This window comes from Schistocerca gregaria, chromosome 9, assembly GCF_023897955.1.
Source record: "Schistocerca gregaria isolate iqSchGreg1 chromosome 9, iqSchGreg1.2, whole genome shotgun sequence".
NCBI classification, from domain to species: domain Eukaryota; kingdom Metazoa; phylum Arthropoda; class Insecta; order Orthoptera; family Acrididae; genus Schistocerca; species Schistocerca gregaria.
This window is the reverse complement of record NC_064928.1, coordinates 518,674-542,220: the sequence shown is the minus strand read 5'-3', so window position 1 is coordinate 542,220 and position 23,547 is coordinate 518,674. Positions and strand designations below refer to the sequence as shown.

Below are 23,547 nucleotides of genomic sequence, written 5' to 3'. Positions count from 1 at the left end.
CTCCGATTATTCAGCAGACAAACACTACTCTCTATGTTTCCGTTAGGGTGTCTTTCAGGTTTCGTGCATTCTGTATCGAATCGTAGTTGGCCACAATGAAAGTGGCAGGTATAACGTCGAAACTAGAGTTCGGACACCGCTCTGAGTAAGACGAACGTGTTGTCCACCCTCTAGACTTCAATGAGGTTAAGCCGTGATACCTAAGACAGATCTGCACTCGATGACACCTCGATAACAGCCGGTCCCCACACTTACATCTTGCTCTCCTTACGTCAGTATACATCATATCACTCTGTGACGCTGGCTTTGCAACATCTTGCGTGCCTTTAGGTTCGCCGCGACCAACACTTACCATGCACTGACCACAAAAAATGGAGGCGCCGCGGCTTGAACCCTGGACCTTTCACATGCCAAGCGAACGCTCTACCAACTGAGCTACGCCCCATGCACGACCAAACTGCGCTATTCCCCATTCTTTGCGACTCTGATGCGCACGGACGCGATGGTTGGTTGGTTTGTAGCGGTGAAGGGAGCAGAGTACAAAGGCGCGGACACGTTCATATACACAAAAGTTCCAAGTAGTTTCGATGCTCTGGTATTACAAATGCAAATTCCGTCTGTTTTTAACGTCTTAAATTGAAAGAGCCGTCACAAATTGCTCCGTTTTCACTCCTTGTCGACAATCATACAGCACCTGAGGTAACAAACACATCTCGAGCCCCATTGTGCACTCCATTATTTATGCCAACTCAGTGCCTCGCTCTTTACTACTGTGTACCAATCTGGTCGTCCAACTGCAAAACACTGGGCCACAACAAGTTTCCGCGTCTCCATTGCACTGCGCATACTACGAAACGCTCCCCAAACTTGGCACTCACCCACGCAGCCGACTTTTCCGACTTTCCACGACGCTCACGCAACACTCACGCTAGTGACAGCATTATTTATAGTTCGACGTCGCGCCAAAGCGAATGAGCACATTTCGCCTACGGCTTAGGCCGCCCTCCTAGTGGGGCTGCTCGGTGTCTGCAGGCAGCGAGGGTCTGCAAGCTTCCTGTCTTCGCACCTATGTCACCTGTGCTTGCTTGTCAGAGACAGAATATCGCAAAACATACAACTCACTCCATGAATTGATTGCTACGGCATCTGTTATCAGCAGTCACAACTAGCAACACCAGTAGCAGCCGACTGCACGCAAAGAATAGGAATGTGCAGTGGGATTTACGTGAACTACGCGCAAGGCAGATCTTTCCGACATAGGCTTGAGAATCTTACGGGAACACTTGCACTGTTTCTAAATTAAGTGTAGGCGTGGGAGGAGGATGCTTCCCGCGCACTAATAACAGCACGCTTGCCAATTGTGGATGCTAATCATTCGCTTGTATCTTCCTAGACACATCTGCTGGCTGTAAATTATTCCACTTGCATGGAAAGGTGCGCATGTAGGTGTGTTAAAAATTCTGGAGGCACTGGGTATTGATCCCAGTACCTCTCGCATACTAAGCGAGCGATCTACCATCTGAGCTACGCCCACCCTCCCGTTGCCTAATAGTGCTACATACAGCCATATAGACGACACAGACCCTTGCTCTCCCATTATTCAGCAGACAAACACTACTCTCTATGTATCCGTTAGGGTGTCTTTCAGGTTTCGTGCATTCTGTATCGAATCGTAGTTGGCCACAATGAAAGTGGCACGTATAACGTCGAAAATAGAATTCGGACACCGCTCTGAGTAAGACCAACGTGTTGTCCACCCTCTAGACTTCAATGAGGTTAAGCCGCGATACCTAAGACAGATGACACCTCGATAACAGCCGGTCCCCACACTTATATCTTGCTCTCCTTACGTCAGTATACATCATATCACTCTGTGACGCTGGCTTTGCAACATCTTGCGTGCCTTTAGGTTCGCCGCGACCAACACTTACCATGCACTGACCACAAAAAATAGAGGCGCCGCGGCTTGAACCCTGGGCCTTTCACATGCGAAGCGAACGCTCTACCAACTGAGCTACGCCCCACGCACGACCAAACTGCCCTATTCCCCAATCTTTGCGACTCTGATGCGCACGGACACGATGGTTGGTTGGTTTGTAGCGGTGAAGGGAGCAGAGTACAAAGGCGCGGACACGTTCATATACACAAAAGTTCCAAGTAGTTTCGATGCTCTGGTATTAAAAATGCAAATTCCGTCTGTTTTTAACGTCTTAAATTGAAAGAGCCGTCACAAATTGCTCCGTTTTCACTCCTTGTCGACAATCATACAGCACCTGAGGTAAGAAACATATCTCGAGCCCCATTGTGCACTCCATTATTCATGCCAACTCAGTGCCTCGCTCTTCACTACTGTGTACCAATCTTGTCGTCCAACTGCAAAACACTGGGCCACAACAAGTTTCCGCGTCTCCTTAGCACTGCGCATACTACGAAACGCTCCCCAAACTTGGCACTCACCCACGCAGCCGTCTTTTCCGACATTCCACGACGCTCACGCAACGCTCACGCTAGTGACAGCATTATTTATAGTTCGACGTCGCGCCAAAGCGAATGAGCACATTTCGCCTACGGCTTAGGCCGCCCTCCTAGTGTGGCTGCTCGGTGTCTGCAGGCAGCGAGGGTCTGCAAGCTTCCTGTGGTCGCACGTATGTCACCTGTGCTTGCTTGTCAGAGACAGACTATCGCAAAACATACAACTCACTCCATGAATTGATTGCTACGGCATCTGTTATCAGCAGTCACAACTAGCAACACCAGTAGCAGCCGACTGCACGCAAAGAATAGGAATGTGCAGTGGGATTTACGTGAACTCGGCGCAAGGAAGATCTTTCCGACATAGGCTTGAGAATCTTACGGGAACACTTGTACTGTTTCTAAATTAAGTGTAGGCGTGGGAGGAGGGTGCTTCCCGCGCACTAATAACAGCACGCTTGCCAATTGTGGATGCTAATCATTCGCTTGTATCTTCCTAGCTTCCTGTATCTTCCTGGCTGTGAATTATTCCACTTGCATGGCAAGGTGCGCATGTAGGTGTGTTAAAAATTCTGGAGGCACTGGGTATTGATCCCAGTACCTCTCGCATACTAAGCGAGCGCTCTACCATCTGAGCTACCCAGACCACCCCGAAGACTAATGGTGCTACATACAGCCATATAGACGACACAGACCCTTGCACTCCCATTATTCAGCAGACAAACACTACTCTCTATGTATCCGTTAGGGTGTCTTTCAGGTTTCGTGCATTCTGTATCGAATCGTAGTTGGCCACAATGAAAGTGGCACGTATAACGTCGAAAATAGAGTTCGGACACCGCTCTGAGTAAGACGAACGTGTTGTCCACCCTCTAGACTTCAATGAGGTTAAGCAGTGATACCTAAGACAGATCTGCACTCGATGACACCTCGATAACAGCCGGTCCCCACACTTACATCTTGCTCTCCTTACGTCAGTATACATCATATCAGTCTGTGACGCTGGCTTTGCAACATCTTGCGTGCCTTTAGGTTCGCCGCGACCAACACTTACCATGCACTGACCACAAAAAATGTAGGCGCCGCGGCTTGAACAATGGGCCTTTCACATGCGAAGCGAACGCTCTACCAACTGAGCTACGCCCCAGGCACAACCAAAGTGCGCTATTCCCCATTCTTTGCGACTCTGATGCGCACGGACACGATGGTTGGTTGGTTTGTAGCGGTGAAGGGAGCAGAGTACAAAGGCGCAGACACGTTCATATACACAAAAGTTCCAAGTAGTTTCGATGCTCTGGTATTACAAATGCAAATTCCGTCTGTTTTTAACGTCTTAAATTGAAAGAGCCGTCACAAATTGCTCTCTTTTCACTCCTTGTCGACAATCATACAGCACCTGAGGTAACAAACACATCTCGAGCCCCATTGTGCACTCCATTATTCATGCCAACTCAGTGCCTCGCTCTTTACTACTGTGTACCAATCTTGTCGTCCAACTGCAAAACACTGGGCCACAACAAGTTTCCGCGTCTCCATTGCACTGCGCATACTACGAAACGCTCCCCAAACTTGGCACTCACCCACGCAGCCGTCTTTTCCGACTTTCCACGACGCTCACGCTAGTGACAGCATTATTTATAGTTCGACGTCGCGCCAGAGCGAATGAGCACATTTCGCCTACGGCTTAGGCCGCCCTCCTAGTGTGGCTGCTCGGTGTCTGCAGGCAGCGAGGGTCTGCAAGCTTCCTGTCTTCGCACCTATGTCACCTGTGCTTGCTTGTCAGAGACAGACTATCGCAAAACATACAACTCACTCCATGAATTGATTGCTACGGCATCTGTTATCAGCAGTCACAACTAGCAACGCCAGTAGCAGCCGACTGCACGCAACGAATAGGAATGTGCAGTGGGATTTACGTGAACTCGGCGCAAGGCAGATCTTTCCGACATAGGCTTGAAAATCTTACGGGAACACTTGTACTGTTTCTAAATTAAGTGTAGGCGTGGGAGGAGGGTGCTTCCCGCGCTCTAATAACAGCACGCTTGTCAATTGTGGATGCTAATCATTCGCTTGTATCTTATTAGACACATCTGCTGGCTGTGAATTATTCCACTTACATGGCAAGATGCGCATGTAGGTGTGTTAAAAATTCCGGAGGCACTGGGTATTGATCCCAATACCTCTCGCATACTAAGCGAGCGCTCTACCATCTGAGCTACGCCCACCCCCCCGAAGACTTATGGTGCTACATACAGCCATATAGACGACACAGACCCTTGCACTCCCATTATTCAGCAGACAAACACTACTCTCTATGTATCCGTTAGGGTGTCTTTCAGGTTTCGTGCATTCTGTATCGAATCGCAGTTGGCCACAATGAAAGTGGCACGTATAACGTCGAAAATAGAGTTCGGACACCGCTCTGAGTAAGACGAACGTGTTGTCCACCCTCTAGACTTCAATGAGGTTAAGCCGTGATACCTAAGACAGATCTGCACTCGATGACTCCTCGATAACAGCCGGTCCCCACACTTACATCTTGCTCTCCTTACGTCAGAATACATCATATCAGTCTGTGACGCTGGCTTTGCTACATCTTGCGTGCCTTTAGGTTCGCCGCGACCAACACTTACCATGCACTGACCACAAAAAACGGACGCGCCGCGGCTTGAACCCTGTACCTTTCACATGACAAGCGGATGCTCTACCAACTGAGCCACGCCCCATGCACGACCAAACTGCGCTATTCCCCATTCTTTGCGACTCTGATGCGCACGGACACGATGGTTGGTTGGTTTGTAGCGGTGAAGGGAGCAGAGTACAAAGGCGCGGACACGTTCATATACACAAAAGTTCCAAGTAGTTGCGATGCTCTGGTATTACAAATGCAAATTCCGTCTGTTTTTAACGTCTTAAATTGAAAGAGCCGTCACAAATTGCTCCGTTTTCACTCCTTGTCGACAATCATACAGCACCTGAGGTAACAAACACATCTCGAGTCCCATTGTGCACTCCATTATTCATGCCAACTCAGTGCCTCGCTCTTTACTACTGTGTACCAATCTTGTCGTCCAACTGCAAAACACTGTGCCACAATAAGTTTCCGCGTCTCCATTGCACTGCGCACACTACGAAACGGTCCCCAAACTTGGCACTCACCCACGCAGCCGACTTTTCCGACTTTCCACGACGCTCACGCAACGCACACGCTAGTGACAGCATTATTTATAGTTCGACGTCGCGCCAAAGCGAATGAGCACATTTCGCCTACGGCTTAGGCCGCCCTCCTAGTGTGGCTGCTCGGTGTCTGCAGGCAGCGAGGGTCTGCAAGCTTCCTGTCTTCGCACCTATATCACTTGTGCTTGCTTGTCAGAGACAGACTATCGCAAAACATACAACTCACTCCATGAATTGATTGCTACGGCATCTGTTATCAGCAGTCACAACTAGCAACACCAGTAGCAGCCGACTGCACGCAAAGAATAGGAATGTGCAGTGGGATTTACGTGAACTCGGCGCAAGGCACATCTTTCCGACATAGGCATGAGAATCTTACGGGAACACTTGTACTGTTTCTAAATTAAGTGTAGGCGTGGGAGGAGGGTGCTTCCCGCGCACTAATAACAGCACGCTTGCCAATTGTGGATGCTAATCATTCGCTTGTATCTTCCTAGACACATCTGCTGGCTGTGAATTATTCCACTTGCATGGCAAGGTGCGCATGTAGGTGTGTTAAAAATTCTGGAGGCACTGGGTATTGATCCCAGTACCTCTCACATACTAAGCAAGCGCTCTACCATCTGAGCTACGCCCGCCACCCCCCCGAAGACTGATGGTGCTACATACAGCCATATAGACGACACAGACCCTTGCACTCCCATTATTCAGCAGACAAACACTACTCTCTATGTATCCGTTAGGGTGTCTTTCAGGTTTCGTGCATTCTGTATCGAATCGTAGTTGACCACAATGAAAGTGGCACGTATAACGTCGAAAATAGAGTTCGGACACCGCTCTGAGTAAGACGAACGTGTTGTCCACCCTCTAGACTTCAATGAGGTTAAGCCGTGATACCTAAGACAGATCTGCACTCGATGACACCTCGATAACAGCCGGTCGCCACACTTACATCTTGCTCTCCTTACGTCAGTATACATCATATCAGTCTGTGACGCTGGCTTTGCAACATCTTGCGTGCCTTTAGGTCCGCCGCGACCAACACTTACCATGCACTGACCACAAAAAATGGAGGCGCCGCGGCTTGAATCCTGGACCTTTCACATGCGAAGCGAACGCTCTACCAACTGAGCTACGCCCCATGCACGACCAAACTGCGCTATTCCCCATTCTTTGCGACTGTGATGCGCACGGACGCGATGGTTGGTTGGTTTGTAGCGGTGAAGGGAGCACAGTACAAAGGCGCGGACACGTTCATATGCACAAAAGTTCCAAGTAGTTTCGATGCTCTGGTATTACAAATGCAAATTCCGTCTGTTTTTAACGTCTTAAAATGAAAGAGCCGTCACAAATTGCTCCGTTTTCACTCCTTGTCGACAATCATACAGCACCTGAGGTAACAAACACATCTCGAGCCCCATTGTGCACTCCATTATTTATGCCAACTCAGTGCCTCGCTCTTTACTACTGTGTACCAATCTGGTCGTCCAACTGCAAAACACTGGGCCACAACAAGTTTCCGCGTCTCCATTGCACTGCGCATACTACGAAACGCTCCCCAAACTTGGCACTCACCCACGCAGCCGACTTTTCCGACTTTCCACGACGCTCACGCTAGTGACAGCATTATTTATAGTTCGACGTCGCGCCAGAGCGAATGAGCACATTTCGCCTACGGCTTAGGCCGCCCTCCTAGTGTGGCTGCTCGGTGTCTGCAGGCAGCGAGGGTCTGCAAGCTTCCTGTCTTCGCACCTATGTCACCTGTGCTTGCTTGTCAATGACAGACTATCGCAAAACATACAACTCACTCCATGAATTGATTGCTACGGCATCTGTTATCAGCAGTCACAACTAGCAACGCCAGTAGCAGCTGACTGCACGCAACGAATAGGAATGTGCAGTGGGATTTACGTGAACTCGGCGCAAGGCAGATCTTTCCGACATAGGCTTGAGAATCTTACGGGAACACTTGTACTGTTTCTAAATTAAGTGTAGGCGTGGGAGGAGGGTGCTTCCCGCGCTCTAATAACAGCACGCTTGTCAATTGTGGATGCTAATCATTCGCTTGTATCTTATTAGACACATCTGCTGGCTGTGAATTATTCCACTTGCATGGCAAGATGCGCATGTAGGTGTGTTAAAAATTCCGGAGGCACTGGGTATTGATCCCAGTACCTCTCGCATACTAAGCGAGCGCTCTACCATCTGAGCTACGCCCACCCCCCGAAGACTAATGGTGCTACATACAGCCATATAGACGACACAGACCCTTGCACTCCCATTATTCAGCAGACAAACACTACTCTCTATGTATCCGTTAGGGTGTCTTTCAGGTTTCGTGCATTCTGTATCGAATCGTAGTTGGCCACAATGGAAGTGGCACGTATAACGTCGAAAATAGAGTTCGGACACCGCTCTGAGTAAAACGAACGTGTTGTCCACCCTCTAGACTTCAATGAGGTTAAGCCGTGATACCTAAGACAGATCTGCACTCGATGACACCTCGATAACAGCCGGTCCCCACACTTACATCTTGCTCTCCTTACGTCAGTATACATCATATCAGTCTGTGACGCTGGCTTTGCAACATCTTGCGTGCCTTTAGGTTCGCCGCGACCAACACTTACCATGCACTGACCACAAAAATGGAGGCGCCGCGGCTTGAACCCTGGACCTTTCACATGCGAAGCGAACGCTCTCTCAACTTTTTTTTTTTTTTTTTTTTTTTATCGCTCTCGCCGTCACTTGTGAACATGAATCGTACTTAACGTAGTTTTCTGCAAGCGTCAGCGAAGCGTCAGTCGAGCTAAGTCGGGCCAAGTCGCATAAGAGGACCAACAAATTGCGCTCGCTTTTCCGGTACCGGGAATCGAAGCCGGGCCTCCTGGGTGGGAGCCAGGTATCCTAGCCACTTTTTTTTTTTTTTTTTTTTTTTTTTTTTTTGGGGGGGGGGTCCTCCCTTCTCGTCACACAGCCCATCCATTCGCTCTCCTTTTATGCCTTCTTCGGCGAGCTTCTATGCTATATCGACTGATTTTTTTTTTCAAATTTACTGTGACAGTTGGGGAAATGAAATGATGTTTGGCTTCTTCGCCATGTGAGGCTTCTCCTTCGTAGAACTGAAAATTGAAAAATTAAGGCTTCTTGGGAATTAATAAATTGTCACTCTTGCTTCATACTGAAAAAAAATTAAACAAAAATAGAAAGATTGTAACTGAGGAACACGTGCAAGAAGCTTCCACTGCATTGTGTGCAACGAAACCACCTTCCGATATTACCGAGATCCTGGAAAATCATCATAGATGAAAGTAGTTGCTGGAGATATGGGGTTCATCCAGCAGTAAGTGTGAAGCCGCAGTGCCGTTTCGGGGTTCTGTCCGAGGCCTTCACGGCTACCGTAGCGGCCCTGGGGCACACGAAGTCCCCACCGTACTTCACCCTCAACAGCGATCCCCTACTTTGGCCTGTGACTACATTTTTCGTAGACGAGGGCTATTAAGATGTTTATCCAATCCCTTGTCTCTGAAACAGAATGTGTAACATGTTACCAAAAGTTTTTTTGTGGTCCCTGCGCGTACATATCTGATAATATTTTGCTCGTTCGTATAATTCGTATTCTAAAACACGGTCATTGCCGTGTTCAGATATAACGTAATGTACATAATTGCCAAACAACCACAACACAGCATTGGTTTTCTGGACAGGGAAGAAAACACCATCGGGGAAGAGTAATTTTTCAACATTGATCTCAGTACTAACAGTTCTGGTTATAAAGGCTACCCGCCGTTGGAGTCCCCTCCATATTTCGGCGTATCCGCCACAGAGAAAGCGGTGGATCAATGTGTCAACTGCGTCACATCGGGTGCACACAATCGTGTCACTAAGACCAATGGAGTGCAACTTTTCGTTAGTGGAAACTACGTTATTAACAACTCGGTACCAGGTTGCCTGAATGCCGGAAGACAGTTCACGATTACTAATATTTTTCCAAATTCTTTTCCAGTCTTTGTCGGGATATCTGCACTCCATTTTGTTGACATGTTCTTTCGTTGTTAAGAGTTCCATTAATTTCCTGCAATTCCTTGATTGTGGATTCGTGACAATACTGTCCATGTAGCTAATCTCTAAAAAGAACTGGCGAATATATTTCAATTTATAATTAATTCCGCCTATATTTATGGGTGGACGTAAATTTTCTGGCTGTAGGAGTCGATACAGCCTGGCTGTAATACTATGTGGATGTTTTTCTATAATTTGTAGGGTCCTCTTTATATATAACGCCGTAGTCTTCCGCCATATATCTGTTAAACCTAGGCCACCTTCAGCGGACGGTAACGTAACTGTACCGACTGCTACTCTAAAAATATTCCCTGTCCATATAAATCGGCAAATGATACTCATTATACGTTTGGCAATGGGTTTCGAAACTGGCAATATTTGACCTATATATATAGCTTTTGATAAAATGGACCAATTAATTATTCTGATTCGTTGTTTAATGTTCAGATGTCTGGTCTGATTGAGTATTGTGGCTCCTCTGATTGTATCCAGTACTTTCTTCCAATTGTAGGTCATGGTCTGAAGCGGACATCGGTAAAAGGTGACACCCAGAGCGGTGTGACGATCGACGGAGCGTGCCCATTCCAAACGGACATCTTGAAGACCTTTAAGATTTAAAAACGAACTCTTCACCTCGTTAACCCTAGCGCCTGTAGCTTCACAAAAGATCTGAATATTCGTAGTTAATTTCTCTAAATCTTCGTTACTACGAATAACCACTCCAACGTCATCAGCATATGCATTGGTGACGTTGTTAACGCCAGATATCGTGATGCCCTCAAGATCGACATCGAGTCTCCTTAGTAAAGGCTCCAGTGCAACAACATACAGGAGCATTGACAAAGGACTTCCCTGCGGGACGCCGTTGCGAATTTCAATGGGTGGAGTGAAATGCCCATTTACAGACACTTGTGTTTGGATGCCTTCAACAATGTTAATTAAAACTTCCACAACATGTTGACTAAAACCCACATAGGTCAACGTTCTGAACCAAAATAAGTGGTTGACCCTGTCAAAAGCCTTTGAGAAGTCGATAAAGGCAAGGCCTCCTGGTGAGGATGACGTTGCAAAAATTGCAGAGACATCCCTATATTCACTAACAGTTTTAAAAATATTCCTCCCCGAGAGACAGGTTTGGTGGTCACCTATGATCTTCTCCATTAGAGGTCTCAGTCTTTCCTTCAGTACACGTGCAATTATTTTATAATCCGAGTTCATCAAACATATTGGTCTCAATTGATTGAGATCTTTAACTGTCGCGTTCCTTCCCTTTGATATTAGCACAGTTACGCTTGCTTTGAACTCGCGTGGAACAGTAACACCTTGCAACACTTCATTTATCACTTCTGTGAATTGATTACCGATGAGAGGCCAAAATTTACAATAAAACTCTACAGGCAAGTCATCAGGCCCTGGGGACTTACGGGTAGGCGAATATTTAAGTATATCAAACACCTCCTCACATGTGATCGCAGTGGTAAGGGACACATTGTCCTCGTCATTGATAACGTTGTCGATACCTGTAGTTCGTAGCAAATCGTTCGCACAGTCTAGATTATACCGGGTATCAGTATATAACGTACGATAAAATCCATAAACTGCATTTAAAATGTCAGAGTGTTCCGTCAGCACCCGGTTATCGCCCACTCTAAGACAAGCAATAAACGCTCGTCTTCTATTTCTTTCATGTTCGAGTAAGTGGTACAGCGATGCGTTTTCGTCCTCCACCGTTGTCGGGACACGAGATTTAATTTTTAAACCCTCCAGCTGTTGTCGCTTGAGACTTATGAGGTGAGCCTTGATCTTCTTTATTTCAATGAAAACCTCATCAGTCATCTGCTGAGCTGATAGTTCCCTTAAGCATGTATAGTAAAATTCAACGGTATTGCGAGACCACATCGCTCGCTCCCTCCCGTAAGCTATTAGGGATTATCTCAATTTCTTTTTAGCACATGAGGTCCACCACGCAAGGCGAGAGCTGTATTTATGGCGCATACGTAGAGCAGCCTGCCATACCTCCGCTACTGTTCTTGATAGGGCACCCTCGAACAACATATGGGTATTCAGCTTCCATAAGGGGCGACCCCAATACGTTCCTTGCTTCTGAAACCGAATGCTGCATTTCACTGCGAGATGGTCCGAAAAGGTAGTGGGAATTACTTCGATACTACTGATTTTATTTTCCAGGTTTGCTGTGACGTATATTCTGTCTATTCTGCTTTGCGAGCGACTACTGATGTACGTAAATTTGACTAACGTGGGGTATTTGCTTTCCCACACGTCTGTCCACTTCATGTTTGTCACCAAAGCCGCCAGTTCCCTGGAGAAGTTAAAATTTGGTCGCTGATCCTTTTTGTGAAGTACACAATTAAAGTCACCACCGATTAAAGCTTCCGCCGGATTCCCCTTAAGTAAATAGACCATATCGTTCTTAAAAAAATTAGCCCTATCATCTCTAGCGTTTGTACCAGAGAGGACATATACATTTAAAACAGTAGTAGTAAAAATTTTACAACTGATGCCCCTCCCATTTTCTAACAGACAGATATCCTTCACATCAATACCATCTTTGACAAGGATCGCAGTCCCACATGTGGCTTCCGGTGCAATATTTAAAATCTCTTGAAAACCTGGGACATAAAAGTTGTGGACATTAAATTCCTGTAGGAGGGCTATATCAGTATCCGACTGGTAAAGGAAATCTTTTAAAGAAGCGACTTTCGTTTCACTGCGAATCCGATTTATATTGATCGTGGTCACATTATATGTCAGTTCCGTTGGCATAGGTGCAGGTAAAAGAAATTGGCTAATGAAGTATACCCCATGCAGAGTCACGTCTGTACCATTCCATTCTGTCTGTCAGAAAGAAAAATAGACATTAAAAAAAAAAATTAAATGCCACTAGCATGTGTCAGGTCCATCTCCATTCCGTGGTCGGTGCGATCTTCTTGGGCATCGGCCCAATCAAGTCCTTTTCCTGAGACAGTTCGGTCTAAATCCATAGTAGTGCCGGTCTGCAAACCTGCGACGCCAAGCGGTGCGCGAGGTTGTTGTTGAAGATCATCTGCATCGGCACGACTCATCTCCGCTTCAGTACACTCGTTAACTCGTGCTACTGGGCATTGTTCTCGTAGTCGTTCATTATCCCTTAAATGTTTTAACTTTTCCCGCAATGCAGGAGCTAAACTCTCTGCTGCTTTGTGTGCCAATCTCCTCTTCTTGCCTTTCTTCGAAGATCTTTTCGGCGATCTAGCAGGAGATGAAGTTTGCGACCTGTCAGGAGAAGTACCGGATGATACGTCTGACGTCGCCTGTTCCTTTTTTCGGACAAAAGTCCGCGTATCGCATTCCACAACGGCAGAAGGAGGCGCATCTTTTTCCATGGCTCCCACTGGTAGCAACCCAGTCTCCAATTCTACACTATCGCTCGTTGTGGTTTCCTTGACGCAAGTGTCTTCTGTGTGCGCCAACGTGAAACCAATGTCCAGATTGCTATCTTCGTTCATAGTTCCCGCAGAGTGGATGCCTGGAGCGTCCACTCCTCGGAAGCTAGTGGCAATATCCTCACGTTGGTGGGAATCCTGACGACGCAAGGAAACCTCCGTTGCGGGTATTTGGGGATCTTCGGCCGAGTCCGCGGAAGAACGAGCAACCACAGTGGGAGAGTTGGAAAAAGTTGGCGTCGGCATAGATTCGAGGGGCGCGGAGCTGATCGGCAGACCATCCGCAAATCTAGAGCTTGAAGCCGGAGTATCATCGACAACCGCCCGCGAGGCAGCAGGCTCCCCGCGCACAGGCGGCACCGACTCGCCTCGGCTGCGGAAGTCAGCAGCGGCAGCGTATGACAACTTCATACCAACAACAGGGCCGGAACTCGGCATCTCGTCACGCGGTAACTGCGGGACACGCCTCCGTGAACATTCTGCACGAATGTGTTCTGTGGAATTGCATAAAGCGCAAGTCCGCGGTTGCCCATCATAGATAATCAAAGCACGATACCCACAAATATTAAGATAAGAGGGGACATGCTTCTGTAATTCAATCTTAATTTGCCTTACGCCGTTCAAGACAGGAAACATATGAGCTTCAGACCACCTTTCTGCCACATTGGAAATAATTCTGCCATAAGGCCGAAGGGCAACATTAAGTTCTTCGGGCGGAATTTCAAAAGGGAGCTCAAACACTCTGATCGTACGAATCCCGTACCCAGCATGACTAACAGCAACGTCACTCACATTCCCATCAGAATGATTAAACTTCACGCTACCTCCGCAACGATCCACAATGGAACTACATAATTCTGGACTTTTCATCTTCAGATACACAGCATTTGTCACAAACGAGAGATAAACTCCGACAACATCATCACCGTTAATCAATACTTTTTCGATAAACCATGCTTTAATTTCAAATGCTTTAGGTCGAACGAAATTTCGATCGAAAGTAAACTTGATTGTGTCTTTCCTCAAATAATTCTACCTATTCATTCTAGAACTTCATGAATACAAGTGCAACACGAATAGCGGCTTAGCAGCACCACTAACCTCAAACGCAGCGACTCAGCCTGTGTTTACTACAGCCAGACGTCCAGCTCCGCCACACGTCCGTCCCGCTCGGCGGCTGACTCGCAACTGTGAAAATGGAGGCGCCGCGGCTTGAACCCTGGACCTTTCACATGCCAAGCGAACGCTCTACCAACTGAGCTACGCCCCATGCACCAACTGAGCTACGCCCCATGCACGGAAAAACTGCGCTATTCCCCATTCTTTGCGACTCTGATGCGCACGGACACGATGGTTGGTTGGTTTGTAGCGGTGACGGGAGCAGAGTACAAAGGCGCGGACCCGTTCATATGCACAAAAGTTCCAAGTAGTTTCGATGCTCTGGTATTACAAATGCAATTCCCGTCTGTTTCTAAGGTCTTAAATTGAAAGAGCCGTCACAAATTGCTCCATTTTCACTCCTTGTCGACAATCATACATCACCTGAGGTAACAAACACATCTCGAGCCCCAATGTGCACTCCATTATTCATGCCAACTCAGTGCCTCGCTCTTTACTACTGTGTACCAATCTTGTTCAAATGGTTCAAATGGCTCTGAGCACTATGGGACTCAACTGCTGCGCTCATCAGTCCCCTAGGACTTAGAACTACTTAAACCTAACTAACCTAAAGACATCACACACATCCATGCCCGAGGCAGAATTCGAACCTGCGACCGTAGCAGTCGCACGGTTCCGGACTGCGCGCCTAGAACCGCGAGACCACCGCGGCCGGCACCAATCTTGTCGTCCAACTGCAAAACACTGGGCCACAACAAGTTTCCGCGTCTCCATTGCACTGCGCATACTACGAAACGCTCCCCAAACTTTGCACTCACCCACGCAGCCGACTTTTCCGACTTTCCACGACGCTCACGCAACGCTCACGTTAGTGACAGCATTATTTATAGTTCGACGTCGCGCCAAAGCGAATGAGCACATTTCGCCTACGGCTTAGGCCGCCCTCCTAGTGTGGCTGCTCGGTGTCTGCAGGCAGCGAGGGTCTGCAAGCTTCCTGTGTTCGCACCTATGTCACCTGTGCTTGCTTGTCAGAGACAGACTATCGCAAAACATACAACTCACTCCATGAATTGATTGCTACGGCATCTGTTATCAGCAGTCACAACTAGCAACACCAGTAGCAGCCGACTGCACGCAAAGAATAGGAATGTGCAGTGGGATTTACGTGAACTCGGCGCAAGGCAGATCTTTCCGACATAGGCTTGAGAATCTTACGGGAACACTTGTACTGTTTCTAAATTAAGTGTAGGCGTGGGAGGAGGGTGCTTCCCGCGCACTAATAACAGCACGCTTGTCAATTGTGGATGCTAATCATTCGCTTGTATCTTGATAGACACATCTGCTGGTTGTGAATTATTCCTCTTGCATGGCAAGGTGCGCATGTAGGTGTGTTAAAAATTCTGGAGGCGCTGGGTATTGACCCCAGTACCTCTCGCACACTAAGCGAGCGCTCTACCATCTGAGCTACGCCCATGCACGACCAAACTGCGCTATTCCCCATTCTTTGCGACTCAGATGCGCACGGACACGATGGTTGGTTGGTTTGTAGCGGTGAAGGGAGCACAGTACAAAGGCGCGGACACGTTCATATACACAAAAGTTCCAAGTAGTTTCGATGCTCTGGTATTACAAATGCAAATTCCGTCAGTTTCTAAGGTCTTAAATTGAAAGAGCCGTCACAAATTGCTCCGTTTTCACTCCTTGTCGACAATCATACAGCACCTGAGGTAACAAACACATCTCGAGCCCCATTGTGCACTCCATTATTCATGCCAACTCAGTGCCTCGCTCTTTACTACTGTGTACCAATCTTGTCGTCCAACTGCAAAACACTCGGCCACAACAAGTTTCCGCGTCTCCATTGCACTGCGCATACTACGAAACGCTCCCCAAACTTGGCACCCACCCACGCAGCCGACTTTTGCGACTTTCCACGACGCTCACGCTAGTGACAGCATTATTTATAGTTCGACGTCGCGCCAGAGCGAATGAGCACATTTCGCCTACGGCTTAGGCCGCCCTCCTAGTGTGGCTGCTCTGTGTCTGCAGGCAGCGAGGGGCTGCAAGCTTCCTGTGTTCGCACCTATGCCACCTGTGCTTGCTTGTCAGAGACAGACTATCGCAAAACATACAACTCACTCCATGAATTGATTGCTACGGCATCTGTTATCAGCAGTCACAACTAGCAACACCAGTAGCAGCCGACTGCACGCAAAGAATAAGAATGTGCAGTGGGATTTAAATGAACTCGGGGCAAGGCAGATCTTTCCGACGTAGGCTTAAGAATCTTATGGGAACACTTGTACTGTTTCTAAATTAAGTGTAGGCGTTGGAGGAGGGTGCTTCCTGCACACTAATAACAGCACGCTTGCCAGATGTGGATGCTAACCATTCGCTTCTATCTTCCTAGACACATCTCTGCCTGTGAATTATTCCACTTGCATGGCAAGGTGCGCTTGCTGTTGTGTTAAAAATTCTGGAGGCACTGGGTATCGATCCCAGTACCTCTCGTTTACCAAGCGAGCGCTCTGTCATCTGAGCTACGCCCGCCCTCCCGCGCGTAGTAGTACTACATACAGCCATATATACGACACAGACCCTTGCACTCCCATTATTCAGCAGACAAACACTACTCTCTATGTATGCGTGAGGGTGTCTTTCAGGTTTTGTGCATTCTGTATCGAATCGTAGTTGGCCACAATGAAAGTGGCACGCATAACGTCGAAAATAGAGCTCGGACACCCCTCTGAGTAAGACGAACTTGTTGTCCACTCTCTAGATTTCAATGAGGTTAAGCCGTGATACCTAAGACGGATCTGCACTCGATGACATCTCGATAACAGCCGGTCCCCACAGTTACATCTTGCTCTCCTTACCTCAGTATACATCATATCAGTCTGTGACGCTGGCTTTGCGACATCTTGCGTGCCTTTAGGTTAACCGCGAACAACACTTACCATGCAATGACCACAAAAAATGGAGGCGCCGGGCTTGAACTCTGGACCTTTCACATGCGAAGCGCACGCTCTACCAACTGACCTGCGCGAACATGCACGACCAAGCTGCGCTATTCTCCATTCTTTGCCACTATGATGTGCAAGAACACGATGGTTGGTTGGTTTGTAGCGGTGAAGGGACCAGAGTACAAAGGCGCGGACACGTTCATTTACACAAGAGTTCCAAGTAGTTTCGATGCTCTGGTATTACAAATGCAAATTCCGTCTGTTTTTAACGTCTTAAATTGAAAGAGCCGGCGCCAATTGCTCCGTTTTCACTCCTTGTCGACAATCATACAGCACCTGAGGTAACAAACACATCTCGAGCCCCATTGTGCACTCCATTATTCATGCCAACTCAGTGCCTCGCTCTTTACTACTGTGTAACAATCTTGTCGTCCTACTGCAAAACACTGGGCCACAACAAGTTTCCGCGTCTCCGTTGCACTGCACATACTACGAAACGCTCCCCAAACTTGGCACTCACCCTCGCAGCCGACTTTTCCGACTTTCCACGACGCTCACGCTAGTGAAAGCATTATTTATAGTTCGACGTCGCGCCAAAGCGAATGAGCACATTTCGCCAACGGCTTAGGCCGCCCTCCTAGTGTGGCTGCTCCGTGTCTGCAGGCAGCGAGGGTCTGCAAGCTTCCTGTGTTCGCACCTATGTCACCTGTGCTTGCTTGTCAGAGACAGACTATCGCAAAACATACAACTCACTCCATGAATTGATTGCTACGGCATCTGTTATCAGCAGTCACAACTAGCAACACCAGTAGCAGCTGACTGCACGCAAAGAATAGGAATGTGCAGTGGGATTTACGTGAACTCGGCGCAAGCTTGTATCTTCCTAGACACATCTGCTGGCTGTGAATTATTCCACTTGCATATCAAGGTGCGCATGTAGGTGTGTTAAAAATTCTGGAGGCACTGGGTATTGCTCCCAGTACCTCTCGCATACTAAGCGAGCGCTCTACCATCTGAGCTACGCCCGCCCACCCGAAGACTAATGCTGCTACATACAGCCATAAAGACGACACAGACCCTTGCACTCACATTATTCAGCAGACAAACACTACTCTCTACGTATCCGTTAGGGTGTCATTCAGGTTTCGTGCATTCTCTATCGAATCGTAGTTGGCCACAATGAAAGTGGCACGTATAACGTCGAAAATAGAATTCGGACACCGCTCTGAGTAAGACCAACGTGTTGTCCACCCTCTAGACTTCAATGAGGTTAAGCCGCGATACCTAAGACAGATCTGCACTCGATGACACCTCGATAACAGCCGGTCCCCACACTTACATCTTGCTCTCCTTACGTCAGTATACATCATATCAGTCTTTGATGCTGGCTTTGCAACATCTTGCGTGCCTTTAGGTTCGCCGCGACCAACACTTACCATGCACTGACCACAAAAAATTGAGGCGCCGCGGCTTGAACCCTGGACCTTTCACATGCCAAGCGAACGCTCTACCAACTGAGCTACGCCCCAGGCACGAGCAAACTGCGCTATTCCCCATTCTTTGCGACTCAGATGCGCACGGACACGATGCTTGGTTGGTTTGTAGCGGTGAAGGGAGCAGAGTACAAAGGCGCGGACCCGTTCATATACACAAAAGTTCCAAGTAGTTTCGATGCTCTGGTATTACAAATGCAAATTCCGTCTGTTTTTAACGTCTTAAATTGAAAGAGCCGTCACAAATTGCTCCGTTTTCACTCCTTGTCGACAATCATACAGCACCTGAGGTAACAAACACATCTCGAGCCCCATTGTGCACTCCATTACTCATGCCAACTCAGTGCCTCGCTCTTTACTACTGTGTACCAATCTTGTCGTCCAACTGCAAAACACTGGCCCACAACAAGTTTCCGCATCTCCATTGCACTGCGCATACTACGAAACGCTCCCCAAACTTGGCACTCACCCTCGCAGCCGACTTTTCCGACTTTCCACGACGCTCTCGCAACGCTCACGCTAGTGACAGCATTATTTGTATTTCGACGTCGCGCCAGAGCGAATGAGCACATTTCGCCAACGGCTTAGGCCGCCCTCCTAGTGTGGCTGCTCCGTGTCTGCAGGCAGCGAGGGTCTGCAAGCTTCCTGTGTTCGCACCTATGTCACCTGTGCTTGCTTGTCAGAGAGAGACTATCGCAAAACATACAACTCACTCCATGAATTGATTGCTACGGCATCTGTTATCAGCAGTCACAACTAGCAACACCAGTAGCAGCTGACTGCACGCAAAGAATAGGAATGTGCAGTGGGATTTACGTGAACTCGGCGCAAGGCAGATCTTTCAGACTTAGGCTTGAGAATCTTACGGGAACACTTGTACTGTTTCTAAATTAAGTGTAGGCGTGGGAGGAGGGTGCTTCCTGCGCACTAATAACAGCACGCTTGTCAATTGTGGATGCTAATCATTCGCTTGTATCTTCCTAGACACATCTGCTGGCTGTGAATTATTCCACTTGCATGGCAAGGTGCGCATGTAGGTGTGTTAAAAATTCTGGAGGCTCTGGGTATTGATCCCAGTACCTCTCGCATACTAAGCGAGCGCTCTACCATCTGAGCTACGCCCGACACCCCGAAGACTAATGGTGCTACATACAGCCATATAGACGACACAGACCCTTGCACTCCCATTATTCAGCAGACAAACACTACTCTCTATGTATCCGTTAGGGTGTCTTTCAGGTTTCGTGCATTCTGTATCGAATCGTAGTTGGCCACAATGAAAGTGGCACGTATAACGTCGAAAATAGAATTCGGACACCGCTCTGAGTAAGACCAACGTGTTGTCCACCCTCTAGACTTTAATGAGGTTAAGCCGCGATACCTAAGACAGATCTGCACTCGATGACACCTCGATAACAGCCGGTCCCCACACTTACATCTTGCTCTCCTTACGTCAGTATACATCATATCAGTCTGTGACGCTGGCTTTGCAACATCTTGCGTGCCTTTAGGTTCGCCGCGACCAACACTTACCATGCACTGACCACAAAAAATGGAGGCGCCGCTGCTTGAACCTTGGACCTTTCACATGCCAAGCGAACGCTCTACCAACTGAGCTACGCCCCATGCACGAGCAAACTGCGCTATTCCCCATTCTTTGCGACTCAGATGCGCACGGACACGATGCTTGGTTGGTTTGTAGCGGTGAAGGGAGCAGAGTACAAAGGCGCGGATCCGTTCATATACACAAAAGTTCCAAGTAGTTTCGATGCTCTTGTATTACTAATGCAAATTCCATCTGTTTTTAACGTCTTAAATTGAAAGAGCCGTCACAAATTGCTCCGTTTTCACTCCTTGTCGACAATCATACAGCACCTGAGGTAACAAACACATCTCGAGCCCCATTGTGCACTCCATTATTCATGCCAACTCAGTGCCTCGCTCTTTACTACTGTGTACCAATCTTGTCGTCCAACTGGAAAACACTGGCCCACAACAAGTTTCCGCATCTCCATTGCACTGCGCATACTACGAAACGCTCCCCAAACTTGGCACTCACCCTCGCAGCCGACTTTTCCGACTTTCCACGACGCTCACGCTAGTGACAGCATTATTTATTGTTCGACGTCGCGCCAAAACGAATGAGCACATTTCGCCAACGGCTTAGGCCGCCCTCATAGTGTGGCTGCTCCGTGTCTGCAGGCAGCGAGGGTCTGCAAGCTTCCTGTGTTCGCACCTATCTCACCTGTGCTTGCTTGTCAGAGACAGACTATCGCAAAACATACAACTCACTCCATGAATTGATTGCTACGGCATCTGTTATCAGCAGTCACAACTAGCAACACCAGTAGCAGCTGACTGCACGCAAAGAATAGGAATGTGCAGTGGGATTTACGTGAACTCGGCGCAAGCTTGTATCTTCCTAGACACATCTGCTGGCTGTGAATTATTCCACTTGCATATCAAGGTGCGCATGTAGGTGTGTTAAAAATTCTGGAAGCAATGGGTATTGATCCCAGTACCTCTCGCATACTAATCGAGCGCTCTACCATCTGAGCTACGCCCGCCCCCCCGAAGACTGATGGTGCTACATACAGCCATATAGACGACACAGACCCTTGCACTCCCATTATTCAGCAGACAAACACTACTCTCTATGTATCCGTTAGGGTGTCTTTCAGGTTTCGTGCATTCTGTTTCGAATCGTAGTTGGCCACAATGAAAATGGCACGTATAACGTCGAAAATAGAATTCGGACACCGCTCTGAGTAAGACCAACGTGTTGTCCACCCTCTAGACTTCAATGAGGTTAAGCCGCGATACCTAAGACAGATCTGCACTCGATGACACCTCGATAACAGCCGGTCCCCACACTTACATCTTGCTCTCCTTACGTCAGTATACATCATATCAGTCTGTGACGCTGGCTTTGCAACATCTTGCGTGCCTTTAGGTTCGCCGCGACCAACACTTACCATGCACTGACAACAAAAAATGTAGGCGCCGGGGCTTGAACCATGGACCTTTCACATGCCAAGCGAACGCTCTACCAACTCAGCTACGCCCCATGCACGAGCAAACTGCGTTATTCCCCATTCTTTGCGACTCAGATGCGCACGGACACGATGCTTGGTTGGTTTGTAGCGGTGAAGGGAGCAGAGTACAAAGGCGTGGACCCGCTCATATACACAGAAGTTCCAAGTAGTTTCGATGGTCTGGTATTACAAATGCAAATTCCGTCTGTTTTTAACGTCTTAAATTGAAAGAGCCGGCGCAAATTGCTCCGTTTTCACTCCTTGTCGACAATCATACAGCACCTGAGGTAACAAACACATCTCGAGCCCATTGTGCACTCCATTACTCATGCCAACTCAGTGCCTCGCTCTTTACTACTGTGTACCAATCTTGTCGTCCAACTGCAAAACACTGGGCCACAACAAGTTTCCGCGTCTCCATTGCACTGCACATACTACGAAACGCTCCCCAAACTTGGCACTCACCCTCGCAGCCGACTTTTCCGACTTTCCACGACGCTCACGCTAGTGACAGCATTATTTATAGTTCGACGTCGCGCCAAAGCGAATGAGCACATTTCGCCAACGGCTTAGGCCGCCCTCCTAGTGTGGCTGCTCCGTGTCTGCAGGCAGCGAGGGTCTGCAAGCTTCCTGTCTTCGCACCTATGTCACCTGTGCTTGCTTGTCAGAGACAGACTATCGCAAAACATACAACTCACTCTATGAATTGATTGCTACGGCATCTGTTATCAGCAGTCACAACTAGCAACACCAGTAGCAGCTGACTGCACGCAAAGAATGGGAATGTGCAGTGGGATTTACGTGAACTCGGCGCAAGCTTGTATCTTCCTAGACACATCTGCTGGCTGTGAATTATTCCACTTGCATATCAAGGTGGGCATGTAGGTGTGTTAAAATTTCTGGAGGCACTGGGTATTGCTCCCAGTACCTCTCGCATACTAAGCGAGCGCTCTACCATCTGAGCTACGCCCACCCCCCGAAGACTAATGGTGCTACATACAGCCATATAGACGACACAGACCCTTGCACTCCCATTATTCAGCAGACAAACACTACTCTCTATGTATCCGTTAGGGTGTCTTTCAGGTTTCGTGCATTCTGTTTCGAATCGTAGTTGGCCACAATGAAAGTGGCACGTATAACGTCGAAAATAGAATTCGGACACCGCTCTGAGTAAGACCAACGTGTTGTCCACCCTCTAGACTTCAATGAGGTTAAGCCGCGATACCTAAGACAGATCTGCACTCGATGACACCTCGATAACAGCCGCTCCCCACACTTACATCTTGCTCTCCTTACGTCAGTATACATCATATCAGTCTGTGACGCTGGCTTTGCAACATGTTGCGTGCCTTTAGGTTCGCCGCGACCAACACTTACCATGCACTGACCACAAAAAATGGAGGCGCCGCGGCTTGAACCCTGGACCTTTCACATCCCAAGCGAACGCTCTACCAACTGAGCTACGCCCCATGCACGAGCAAACTGCGCTATTCAACATTCTTTGCGACTCAGATGCGCACGGACACGATGCTTGGTTGGTTTGTAGCGGTGAAGGGAGCAGAGTACAAAGGCACGGACCCGTTGATATACACTAAAGTTCCAAGTAGTTTCGATGCTCTGGTATTACAAATGCAAATTCCGTCTGTTTTTAACGTCTTAAATTGAAAGAGCCGTCACAAATTGCTCCGTTTTCACTCCTTGTCGACAATCATACAGCGCCTGAGGTAACAAACACATCTCGAGCCCCATTGTGCACTCCATTATTCATGCCAACTCAGTGCCT

General features: G+C 48.1%; 1 non-coding gene across 1 annotated transcript; it reads right to left on the bottom strand.

Moving 5' to 3' along the window:
- Positions 1 to 18,689: 18,689 nt before the first annotated feature.
- Positions 18,690 to 18,762, bottom strand: Trnaa-ggc (transfer RNA alanine (anticodon GGC)). Its single transcript has one exon. It is a non-coding gene; the product is annotated as a tRNA-Ala (tRNA).
- Positions 18,763 to 23,547: the final 4,785 nt, after the last annotated feature.